Source organism: Desmodus rotundus, chromosome 6 (assembly GCF_022682495.2).
Source record: "Desmodus rotundus isolate HL8 chromosome 6, HLdesRot8A.1, whole genome shotgun sequence".
Taxonomy (NCBI): domain Eukaryota; kingdom Metazoa; phylum Chordata; class Mammalia; order Chiroptera; family Phyllostomidae; genus Desmodus; species Desmodus rotundus.
Genome location: NC_071392.1, coordinates 114,382,721 through 114,395,997, shown reverse-complemented (window position 1 = coordinate 114,395,997; position 13,277 = coordinate 114,382,721). Strand labels below are relative to the sequence as shown.

Here is a 13,277-nt window from a genome sequence, read left to right as displayed (position 1 = left end):
CCATCTGAACACCATCAGTGGTTGAAAATGGGGCTATTAATACACTCTAAAAGCCATAATCAAAATGCTCAGAGGGAATTGGATAAGAATAGTGGGCCTGGCTATCGTCTATCCCGCAAGGTTTTGTCTTGTACTGCTCAGAAATCGGCCACCTTTCTCCCTGCCCTTGTTTCTTGAATGAGATACATTTGAGGTTATTTATGAAAGGAGTAATCCTGGTGCAGGAAGGAGGCGGTGGGCTTTATGGCTCATTAGAGTTACTATTGATCTTGACCTTCTCTTTGGCTACCTTTAGACAAAGAATATGCCAATACTTGGGGCTCTAAGTTTTACAGTTGATATTTATTTGTATCATCTCTTTGTCTAGGAATGTAAAAGTGATTCTAAACTAAGATGTGTAATAAAAATCAGATTTATTGTACCTACATAAGGTGTCCTCATAAATGACTAACGCTTTTGAAAATGCCATGCCTGTGGCTGACTCACAGCCACTCTCTTTAAACATTTTTTCTAGCGAAAGGAGGATGGGAGTGGAAATGAAGGCTGAGTTGGAATGCCGGTGTTAAAACACAGCCCCAAGGTAAAGGGACATGAAATGAAGCAAGACAGAGTGACAGATAAGTGCTTCTCAGCTTTTTCCATGGCGGTTCCTGGGACCAGCCTGGGCAACAGGCATGAAATGTCTTTTAACTTCTGCATTTTGTTGTTATTTTTTTAAGTTTCTTTAAATCTATTACGTTATAAGTCTTTTTTAACACAGGAATATTTTCTGTTGTTTACCATCGGGGGGGAAAAGAAATACCAGACATGGGCCGAATGTGCGGGTCTTGTGGTTCCTCACACTGTCGGGCCTGCGGAAGTGCACCCTGGGCACTCGTGCTTCCTGGCTGGGGAGTCGGGGCTGAGGACAGAGAGCACAGGCCCTGGCCTCTGAGCTGGGCCCGAATTTTGGTGGTGCCTCTGCTTACTAACCATGAGACCATGAGGAATTTCCTTGACCTCTCTGAATCTTGGGGTCTTGTCTGTAAAATGGGTCTTGTCTGTAACCCCTCCTTCCTAGGACCATTGTGAGGATTAGCAGTGATTTAAGGCAACGGGCACCGGACGTGTGGACTAGAAAATGTGCTTATGGCTGTGACCGGGGCTTGTGTTGGGAAGATGGCGAGGACAGTTTGCATCCCAGGACACTGGACGTTAGTCCAGGGCACGCCACGGTTAGAAAATCCTAGGCCTCTCTAGGGAAGCTGCTGATTATTTAACAAATGTAAATCGAGTGCCTACTCTGTGCTGTGTTATTCCGGGCAGTGGATATACAGATGTGGGCAACACTGCCCGCACGGAGCTTGCACTTCAGTGGGGAAGGAGGCAGAGTGAGTGTTAACCAAACACACACAAGTGTGTAATTACAAATTATGACAGAGGCCATGAAGTGGCGGGACAGGTTATTACAGGAGGGTAACAGGAGCCTGGTTTGGACTGGGCAGGCAAGTAAGGGAAGGGCTTTGCGAAGAAACGGCACCTACAGTGAGGTCTAAAGCACAGGGAGTTAGCCGGGCAAGGGAGGAGGGAGAGGAGTTTGTGAAAGGGGACATTTGTGAAGGCCTTGTCTGACCAGAGGGAAGCGTGGGGAACTATTGTAGAAAAGATTACAGGACAGGGCTTTCAGTAACACCAACAAGATATTTAAAGAGCACAGAGAAGACAGTGGCCTATGTGACTTAGGCCAATAACGCTTAATTGTGTTTCTTCAGAAGATGCCCTTGAACTATGTGTAATGTCTCTATGCCCCCCTTTCCTTCCAAAAAAGAGTTAAAAACCATAGCTTGGCATAGCCTAGCTAATTATTAGTTTAGAATAGTTCAAAATGCATTAGCCAGGAAGCAAGAGTTCGAAGTGTGATTTGAAGAATTATGAGTGCGTTCTTGAAAGTGACAGAACTCTGGGCTGGGCCGGGAGCTAATTTACACAGGTGGTATGGGGCAGGGCAGCTCAGCAACTTGGAAATTCCTGCCACTCACCAAGCTGTCTTCTCATCTTCTGGATTGTTCAAAAAAAAAAAAAAAAATCAAGAAACTATTCAAACCTTGTATGATCCTGCAAGAAATATATGTGGTCTTTGTCCCTGAAGAGCATCTACAACCTTTGGAATTTGAGTGATAGGCGTATCTTTTGGTGTTTCTGCCAAGCCCCTTTCAGCCATATGTGAGTTAATGCTAATAAAGTGACTCTAGGTGGGCCCCTAGACAGCTTCAGGATGGGGGCTGGTTGCCAGAGGAAATGATCATGTGGTTAGAGGTTTGGAACTTTCAGTCCCATCCCCTGACCTCTAGGGAGGGGAGGGAAGGGGAGGGGATGGGAACGGGAGATTGAGTTCCTCACCAGTGGCCAGTGATTTAATCATGACTGTGTAATGGAACCTCCATAAAAGCCCCTAAATGATGGGGGTTTGGAGAGCTCCCGGGCTGGTCAACACATTGAGGTGCTGGGAGGATGACATGCGCAAAGAGGACATGGAGGTTTCCTGTTCTTCCCCCCGCCCACCTTCTACTATGCATTTCTGCCATTGGCTCTTCCTGGGAGTTGCATCCTTTATAATAAATTAGTAATAGTAACGAAGGCTCTTTCCTGAGTTCTGTGAGCTATTCTAGCACTTATCAAACCTGAAGAGAGGACTGAGGGAATGCCAATTTACAGTTGATCAGAAGTACAAGTGGCAACCTGGGACTTTCGGCTGGCATCTGAAGTGGTGGCAGCCTTGTGGGACTGAGCCCTCAACGGATGGGCCTGTGCTAAGTCCAGGTCATGCTGGAATTGTAGGATGCCCCGCTGGTGTCTGGAGAATCTGAGAATTGGTTGTTGGGTGGAAAGGAAACCCCATACATTTGGTTGTCAGAAGTGCTGTGAATAAAAACAGTTGACCTTGGAAACTGTATTTTGAACTCCACCCAGATAGTTCAGTTCGGGGGCATGTGATTTTGTTGGGCTCTCTTATACTAGAGTTGCCGTCTGATTGAAGTTACCCCCAGAATGATCTCCAAGGACTATGCTGTGGTCACATCTGCCAGTGGCATTTGTCAAGGATGTAACTGTAGCTCTCGCAGCTGCTCCTGTTCCATCCTCTGTTTCTGTCACCAGTCTTGTGGTTAACCGTCCCCGGGTGCTTCAGTTAGGCGAGCAAACTGGGGACTTGCTTTTGGGGTGGGAGAAAAGGGCAGAGCGAGACATCACTCACCTGCATCTCTGGGGACAGTGTAGCCCATAGGAACTTGTTGAATGCCCGTTATGCACCAGGCATCTTGCCCTATTCTGAGGATGGAGAGGAGTAAAATGTACTCCAGCCCTTTTGAGGACAGAGGAGACAAACGCCCATTGGGGGCAAATTCAGGGTGATTAGGACCTATGGAAGGCCTGCCTCCTCTCCTCACACCACTCGCCTAGTCCTCCGAGGCTGGAGCTACACAGGCCTCCTTTGGGTTGTGCCAACAGCTTTCATGCCTTGGCATCTTCACACGTGTTATGTTCTCTTTCTGGAAGCTTGTCCCCACTCTTTGCTAACTCCTACTCATCCTGCAGGTACCTGTTAAATGTCACGTCTTCCAAGAAGCCTTTCCCAACTATCCATTCTGGTTTTTCCCCACCTCCACCCAGCTGTATGGTGTCTCTTACCTTGTTTCCTCCTTATCCCTTGTCTCAGCTTAAAGTGATGTATTTCTTTGCTTTTGTCTCCCCCACCAGACTCTAAGTTCCCTGAGGGCATGTCCTGTTGTCCCCTTTCAGGAGTTAGAAGGTTGGATAGGTGCTGACACCAACTGCTCAGCACGGAGAGCTTTGTGTCCGAGGTAGGAGTGATGTGCCAGGAGAGGTGGAGAAAGGCTTTGGAAAGCATTTGATTGTGCCCTCTAAGAATGGGTGGGGTTTCACCCGCTTGGGAAGGAGGGACGAGCATGCCAGACAAAGGGAACAATGACGTGAATGAGCACATGGGAACATGCTGGTGATGGGGATGGAGAGTGAGAACTGGGCTGCGCAGGGTCTTGACTCCAGGGCACATCCTGCAGATCGGAGAGCCCTCGAAGCCTTTTTTTTTCATTGTGGGAGCATAACAGGCCTCTATTTAGCATTTTCACCTTAAGCCAGCCTCTCGTTATTATTTCCCTTTGAGATAGCAGAAAGCAATTTCACTAAGTGCAGCTTTAAGTTGGCCTGACACAGGTTTTCTGGGCTCCGTTGGCAAATTCCATTCTGCAAGGAGCTTTGCCTGGCACAGCTCACTACCTGAGGAATTCCAACAAGCACTTGAACTTGACTTCAAGATCCTAGTTCCCTAAGTATGGGGCCAAGGGATTTTTCAGGGCAGTGGTCTGGAAGGTGGTCCCTTTGTCGTGTTCGGAAACAGAGAAATTAAACTTCTGCCACTGGTTTTGAATTTTATCTTCCTCGTACGGTCAACAAAAGATTTATAGCCCTGGCCAGTGTGGCTCAGTTAGCTAGAGCGTCATCCCATAAATTGAAAGGTTGCAGGTTCGATCCCTGGTTGGGAGACATATCCCAAGTTGGGGCATGTACAGGAAGCAACCAATCGATGTTTCTCCCTCACATCAACGTTTCTTTCTTTCTCTCTCTCTCCCATTTCCTCTCTCTCTGAAAGCAATGAAAAAATATCCTTGGGTGAGGATTAAAAAAATAAGAGATTGACATATGTTGTTTGAGACTCCTCTAGGTGTCATGGGCACAGCTCAGAGCCTGCCCTTCACAGAACTGCCAGTCTGGTAGGGAATTGCCACCATTCACACGTAAGTACACATCCAGGTGCTCAGTACAGAAACAGCACTGGCGGGGTGCAGAGTGGGTCGCAGGGTTTGGTCTGGAGCATGTTAAACGCAGTGATTAGTCTCTGCTAGATTATCCCGGGGGCAGCAAGAGGAGCCGGGCCTTTGACATCAGCTTCATTTATGTCTGTGTTTGAGGGTCTGCAGTGTTCTGGCACTGTTCTAGTGCTTGAGATCCAGATTAAGGCCGACCCCAGGGTCGTCACATTGTAGTGATGGGAGAAAGATGCTTAACAAAGAAGTGTGTACTGCCTCTGAAGGGAAACAAGGCAGGTCAGGGGTTAGGGAGTGACGAGCTGGGGCAGGTGGTGGCTTGGGTTAGAGTGGGAGGTCAGGGGAGGCTTCTCTGCAGTGGTGACATGTTACATTTGAGTGACATTAGGGAGCCAGCGTGTGGGTATCTGGGATTTGGAGGGAGAGTATTCCTGGGAAAAGGAACCACAGTACAGAGGTCTGTAGGTGGGAGTGTGTTGGAGGTGCCAAGGAGGCAAGTGTGGCTAGTGACCAGTGAGGACGGAAAGGTGGCCAGGCCCAACTCTGAATTATAAGTGAATTTTATTTTTAGACCAGTAAGGGATTTTAAGCAAAAGAGGGAAATCTGACAGGAATGTTTTCAAAGGGTCACTCTAGCTGCTTTGTGGAGAGCAGAGCATATGGAGCAGACAAGGAAACTGCTGAGAAGGGGTGTAGTGGTTTGGACCAGAGGTGGTGGCTTGGACAGAGCAGAAGGAGAGGAGAGAAGTGGTAACATGCTCTAGGATATGTTTATTGCTGAACACTGAATTGTGGGTGCAATAAAAAGAAGAGGCAACAAAGGCCCCATGGTTTTTTATCTGAAGCCTATGGAAACTTTGCCTCTGCCACTTCCTTCCATGTACCTCCCTCTTTCATTTATTTTTTAAAGATTTTATTTATTTACTTTTAGAAAAAGGGAGAGAAACATCGATGTGCAACAGATACATCATCAATAAGTTGCCTCTTGCACACCCCCAACCGAGAGGACCTGGCCAACAACTCAGGCATGTGCCCTGACTGGGAACTGAACCGGCGACCCTTTGCTTTGCAAGCCAGCACTCAATCCACTGAGCCACACACCAGCCAGGGCTACCTTCCCCCTCACCACCCCCCATCTTTTTAAAAATTAATCTTTTGCCTTTTTAATTTATTTTTTCAAATTAAAAAAAATTTAATTAATTAATTTCTAGACAGAGGGGAAGAGAGGGAGAGAAACATTAATGTATGGTTGTCTCTTGCACACCCCTTATTGGGGACCTGGCCTGCAACCCAGACATGTGCCCTGATTGGGAATTGAACCGGTGACCCTCTGGTTCTCAAGCTGGCACTCAATCCACTGAGCCACACCAACCAGGGCTGTTTTTTTTTAAATTAAAAAAAAAAGTTTTACTTATTTACAGAGAGAAGGGAAGGGAGAGAGAAAGAAAGGGAGAGAAACATCAATGTGCGAGAGAAACATCAGTCGGCTGCCTCTCGTGTGCCCCCAACTGGGGACCTGGCCTACAACCCAGGCATGTGCCCTGACTGGGAATTGAACCAGTGACCCTTTGGTTCGCAGGCTGGTGCTCAATCCACTGAGCCATGCCAGCCAGGGTTACCTTCCCTTTTAAAATAAAAGGTTTTTATTAAGGTATAATTTATCTACCATATAATTCACCCACTTAAGGTGTATAGTTCATTGGGGTTTTTAGTATGTTCCCAGAGTTGTGCAGCCATCACCACCATCAATTTTAAAACATTTCATCATCCCCGAAAGTACCCATTAGCAGCCACTCCCAATTTTCTGCCAACCGCACAGCCCTAGGCAACCACTAATCTACGTTCTGTTTCTTCTGTCTACATCTGACTCTGAGGGCCTTAGAATTCCAGTTCCCTTATCTGTAACGTCACAGGGTGATTGTGAGGTTTAAAAGAGAATATGAAAACATGAGAGTATCCCTAATGGGCCATGTGGACTGGCCTTGGCCTTAATAAGTGCCCTGAAAATGCCAGCCCTTTCTCACTGCTCTGACTCAATTTGCCAAATTGCTGTGGCAGCGTGGGCAGCGGTGAAGAGCCTGGGCACTGGACCCGGACTGCTGGGTTGTGGATTCTGAACTCACCACTTACTGGTTTTGTCCCGATGTCAAGTTCTTAACCTTCCTGGGGCCTCAGCATCCTCAATGACCAAAAAGGGACCATAGCGAGCACTGCATTTCGTTGTGCATGACGCACACCCACGTTTTGTGCACATTTTACACGGGACTATTATACCCGGTATCATGCCTATGGTATGTAATCATTGTACCCATGTATAGAGCGCATCCTTATTTTTCCCTCAAAAATTTGGGCAGAAAAGGGTGCATTATATGTGGCAAAGTACGGCACTTCCTAAGGTGCTGCTGTGAGGTCAAATGTGCAGCCCTGGGAATGGTGCCTGGTGGGCAGCGCATGCTCAGTGAGTGCGTGCTCATTGCTGCGGCGTTGTTTGCCGTTATTCGTCAAGGAGTCCTCCAGGCAGGTGGTTGACTCCCAGCTTCAAGGCCGGGAATGGACATTTCTGACTCAGGAGGTTGCAGGGGGAATGGAGAGAGAGAGGGACCATAGATCTAATTTTACCGTCCCCTTGTCGGATCTGTACCTTTGTAAAAGTCACGTATTTCCCCTAAGCCTCAAGTTGCTTATCTGTAAAGTGGGGGTTAATATCAACCCTACTTCCTGGGGCTCTGGAATATTCAGTGACCTACTGAGCACCTATTGGCCAAGCGCTGTTTTGAATATAATGGGGAAAAAAGCCTTGCTCTCCTAGAGCTTGCATGGAGCTGATGGAGACAGGAAGTAAATAATAATCGTAAGGATCATAATAAATAAAAATATACATAAATAAAAAATATATGTAAAGCACCTGGTGCCTGTGCCATAGATGGTGGCGGTTATGGTTAGTACGCGAGCGCACGTTGTAAAGCTGGACAGCGGAGCACAGAGGTAGCTCTCTAGGTGACTGACGGTGCCAGCAGGTTGCCTTCATTTAAGGCTTACCTCATTTCTGCTCAATTAAATTTCACTCAGCCTCCAAGGTCCCTTTCACACTGCGGGGTTCAAATGTGTGTGTCTGACAGTGTAGAGCTTTCTTCTTTCCTCCGTTCAGCTGGTATTTCCTGCAGGCCACTTTGGACCAGGCATCCTGCTGGATGCTGGGGTTATTAAGCTGAAAACCCAGGAGGAGTGTGGTCAGGAGCATCCATAGAGGGAGCCCAGGGCACTCTGAGAACCTCCAGACACTGAAGGAGCCTGGCTGCCTTGGTTTTATTCTGCCAGGGGAGAACCTGATGGATTCTGAGTAGGGTGATAAAGTTAGCAAAAAAACTAAGACTTCATAACATTCTTGTTCAAATGCTACATGATATAAGTAAACGTTTGCATTATGGTCACATGCCTAATCTATATTTAAGCTCTACTATCAAACCCAGAGAGCTACAACATGGAGATGTGAGGACATGTAGACACACAAAGACCTCAGGGCAAATAATGTCGCAAGGTGGAGACAGCATGACACTAGATTAGCAGGAAATGTGGCAAAAGGGAGGAGGGAGTTTTGGAGATAGACAACGGCTAGGTTAGTAGCCACTAAGCGCAGCAAGCTACTGCACCTGGGTGGGAGGGTTAATACCGACCCTGCTTTCAGAGTTGCTGAAAGGATTAAAGGACACATCCATCAAGTACCTGGCACTTACTAGGGATTCAATAAAAGGCATGCATTAAGTATTAATAGCAATATTATTAGTAGCAGTGCAGCATTATGGAAAGAGCTCTTTGTGTCAGCCAGGCCTGTGTTCAAATTCTGACCCAACCAGTGCACGTTGCTTAGCCTTTCTGAGCCTTGGCTTGTCTTCTTTCCTGTAAAATGAATGAATGAATAATACCTTCCTTGTAGGGTAGAGAATCAATGTGATAATAACGTTTCTAGCTGTGTAATAGATGTTCAGTTAAGTGCTTTTTTTTTTTTTTTCCCACATGTAGGGGGTTTGCTCACAGGAAGGGCACGAGTTCTGTGCCCCCCCACACAATGACCCCGAGTTCCTGTTGGGTGTGTTGTAAACTGAGGAGCCATTTCTTCAGGCCCCCTGCTCTGAGCACACCCCAGTTAAGTGCTATTTTTAAATCAGAAGACAGTGAATGTTCTGATTATAAAAATTATATATTCTGATGGTAGAACATTGAAACAATACAGAAACGTTGAAAAAATTACCAAAGTGTTTTCCCATTCAAATTTTATTACATATTACCCAGCTTCTCAAAATGACTATGAACTTGCATTCCCCCCAGTAGTGCAGAAGTCGTGCCTGTTTCCTTACATCTTTGCTAACACTGGGCTGTGCCCATCTTTTCCACCTTTGCCAGCCCGATCTACTGAGAAACGGCTCCTCGATTTTGTTTAATCTGTAGTTCCAGGATTATTCATGTGGTTGAAAATCTTTTCAAGTATTTCCATTTGTGTTTTTTCTTTCGTTAATTGTCTGTTTAGGCCCTTGTTATTTAGCCATTTTGCTGTTCAAGTGTTTCCTTTGATTTTTTTTAATTTAAATTTTTTATTGTTATTCAATTACAGTTGTGTGCCTTTTCTCCCCATCCCTCCACCCCACCCCGTGTATCCTATTGATTTTTAAGAACTCTGTTTATTAGGAGTCTTAACTCTGTAAACTTTTTGGATTTTTAAAAAATTTATTTACGTTCAGAGAGAGGGGAAGGGAGGGAGAAAGAGAGGGAGAGAAACATCAGTGTGTGAGAGGTACCAGTTGCCTCTCACAAAGCCCCCAGCTGGGGACCTGGCCTGCGACCGGGGCATGTGCTCTGAGTGGAAATCGAACTGGCAGTCTTTCAGTTCACAGGCCACTGTTCTCAATCCACCAAGCCACACCAGTTGGGATGGGGGGATGGTTAGAGAAAGAAAGGGACAGAAACATCGATTGATTGCCTCTCGTACATGCCCCAAACGGGGACCGAACCCACAACCTCAGCATGTGCGGGATGACACTCAGCTAAGTGAGCCACATCGGTCAGAGCCAGCTTGTTAGATTTTTAAAAACTGTTATGATTAGAAAAGACTTCCAAGATTATAAATATATCCACTTGTTTCCCTGGCTGGGGTGGCTCAGTGGATTAAGCGCTGGCCTGCAAACCAAAGGGTCGCTGGTTCGATTCCCAGTCAGGGCACATGCCTGGGTTTCGGACTCGGTCTCTAGTAGGGGCCACGCAAGAGGCACTCACACATTGATGTTTCTCTTCCTCTCTTTCTCCCTCCCTTCCTCTCTGTCAAAAATAAATAAATAAAATCTTTTTTAAAAATCCACTTTCGTTTTCCAACACTTTCATTTTTTTAAAAATCACATATAAGTCTTTGATCGAGGTGGAATTTAGATTTAAGGAGGGAGGTGGAATGCCAACTTCATTTTTCTCCAAATGGCTACCCAGTGGTCCTGTTACATTTATTAACTTCCATCTTTTCTCTACCATTTACAGTGTTAACTTTATCACGCACCACAGTTCCTTATATGCTTGGCCCTATTTCTGTACTCTGTTAGGTTTGATATGTCTGATGGTACCTTTGTCAAAATTGCACTGTTTCTGTTGGTGTAGCTACCTCATGCATTTTAATATCTAGACCAAGTCCCAGCTGAAAAATCTCCTTCAGAGTTTCCTCGGCGGCAAGGTGGAGTGATTAAATTCACTGCCCTGTGGGCCTCCCCACAGGTCTTCTTGACGCGGTGGCTGGCTTCCCCCAGAGCGTGTGATCCACAGAACAAGGCAGAAGCTGCAACGTTGTTGATGACTTAGCCCAGAGGCCTCACATGGTCATTTCCGCAATATCTGTTGCTTCCACAGTTCAGCCCCGTTTAAAGTGGGAGGAAACTACAAAAGATGTGAATGTCAAGGCCTGTTTTGAAGGTTGACTTCAGCCCGCAGTGCCTTAGAAAGAATTTGGAATGAGTTTTGGGTTTGAATCTTGACTCCAGCGACAAATTGTGTGATCTTGGGCAAATTCCTTCACTTTACTGGCCCTGCCTGTTTTCTCACTCCCACAGATGGTGGTATTCAAGAGTTAGGACCCACGAAAGGCCTTAACTTCACATTCAGACATTAGCAATCAAAGAAGAGGAGGAAGAAAAGCCATTTGGGGCAGGGTATACGTTAATGTTTTCATAGTAAACATTGAAAATGAAGAAATAGCCCATCTAACAATCTCATTACATTAGCACAATCATTTTTAGATTTATGGTGTTAAAATTCACTTTCAAGTTTCTTTTCCTTCTTCACAGAGGAAGACTAGAGAAACTGGCTTAAACTGAGGCTAGTAAGATTTATGGTAGAGCCCTGGCTGGTGTGGCTCAGTGGGTTGAGTGTCGGCCTGCAAACCAAAGGATTGCTGGTTCAGTTCCCAATCAGGGCACATGCCTGGGTTGCGGGCCAGGTCCCCAGTAGGGGATGCACGAGAGACAACCACACATTGATGTTTCTCTCCCTCTTTTTCTCTCTCCCTTCCTTCTCTAAAATTAAATAAAATCTTAAAAAAAAAGATTTATGGTAGATACAAGTACAGCTATATCTCTGGTATTAGGAGAAATTAATAACTGGGATAAGCTCCTTAGTGAAGTCCCGAAATCTCCACCTAAAAACCTTAAAGAATCAGGCGGGGGCTGTAATTTTTCACAATTTTGGCAAAAACTAGCTCAAGTCATCCTTTGTGGCCATTTTTGGGGGCAGTCCCACAAATTTTTTAAAGTAAAATGAGAATTTTTTATTAAAAACATTCTTTTAAAAAATATATATACTTATTGATTATGCTATTAGTTATCCCATTTCCCCCCCACTCCACTCCATCCTGCCCAACGCCTCCCTCCCACATTCCCCCCCATAGTTCATGTCCATGGGTCATACTTATAAGTTCTTTGGCTTCTACATTTCCTACACTATTTTTACCCTCCCCCTGTCTATTTTGCACCTATCATCTATGCTACTTATTCTCTGTACCTTTACCCCCCTCTCCCCCTCCCACTCCCTTATTGACAACCCTCATGTTCTAGTTGTTTGCCTAGTTTGCTCTCGTTTTTGTTTTATGTGTGGTCGTTAATAACTGTGAGTTTGCTGTCATTTTTACTGTTCCTATTTTTGATCTTCTTTTTCTTAGGTAACTCCCTTTAACATTTCATATAATAAGGGCTTGGTGATGATGAGCTTCTTTAACTTGACCTTATCTGAGAAGCACTTTATCTTCCCTTCCATTCTAAATGATAGCTTTGCTGGATACAGTAATCTTGGATGTAGGTCCTTGCGTTTAATCTTGGGGAATGTAATGATGATGTGCCTTGTTGTGTTCCTCCTTGGGTCCAGCTTCTTTGGGACTCTCTGAGCTTCCTGGACTTCCCGGAAGTCTGTTTCCTTTGCCAGATCGGGGAAGTTCTCCTTCATTATTTGTTCAAATAAGTTTTCAATTTTTTGTTCTTCCTCTTCTCCTTCTGGCACCCCTATAATTCAGATGTTGGAACCTTTCAAGGTGTCCTGGAGGTTCCTAAGCCTCTCCTCATTTTTCCAAATTCTTGTTTCTTCATTCTTTCCTGGTTGGATGTTTCTTTCTTCCTTCTGGTCCATACCATTGATTTGAGTCCCAGTTTCCTTCTCATCACTATTGGTTCCCTGTACATTTTCCTTTGTTTCTCTTAGCATAGGCTTCATTTTTTCATCTGTTTTTCGAACAGATTCAACCAAGTCTGTGAGCTTCCTGATTACCAGTGTTTTGAACTGTGCATCCGATAGGTTGGCTATCTCTTCGTCGCTTAGTTGTATTTTTTCTGGAGCTTTGAAGTGTTCTGTCATTTGGGCCATTTTTTGTTTGTTTGTTTGTTTGTCTTGGCGCATCTGTTACTTTAAAGGGCGGAGCCTTAGGTGTTCACAGGGGCGGGGTAATGCTGGTCGCTGCGCTGTGATGCTGTACGTGCGGGAGGGGCCGAGAGGGAGCATTGGCGCCCGCTTCACTCACCTCCGGATTTCAATCTTTCACTCCGATACCCACAATCAAACTGGGCCCCTCTGGTGCTGGTTCCCGAGTAAGTGGGCCTATGCACACTCTAGGCCCCTGTGGGTCTCTCCAACAACATCTCCTGTGAGGCTGGGAGTCTCTCCTGCTGCCGCCCCAACCCCCACGGGCGTTTTCAATCAAAGGTTTGAGGCTTTATTTCCCCGCGCTGGAGCCCTGGGTTACGCGATCTGCTTCGCTCCCCGCCGTTCGTCCGGTTTATCTGTGGGCGAATGTGGTGCTGCGGGGTGCTACCCGCTGCTCTGCCTGCCCCACTCTCCGCCACTCTGAGTCCGGCCCTCTGGGTTTATCTGTGCAAATGTGGGGCTGCAGTGTCTGCTAGTGCTTGGACTGCCTGCGCCATTTGTCCCACACTCCGCCAG

The 13,277-nt window shown here is 46.1% G+C and overlaps 1 non-coding gene across 1 annotated transcript; it reads right to left on the bottom strand.

Annotated features, from left to right (window-relative positions):
• Positions 1-8,835: 8,835 nt before the first annotated feature.
• LOC112304265 (small nucleolar RNA SNORA11) lies at positions 8,836-8,965 on the bottom strand. The gene has a single exon (XR_002974716.2). It is a non-coding gene; the product is annotated as a small nucleolar RNA SNORA11 (small nucleolar RNA).
• Between the last annotated feature and the right edge of the window lie 4,312 nt (positions 8,966-13,277).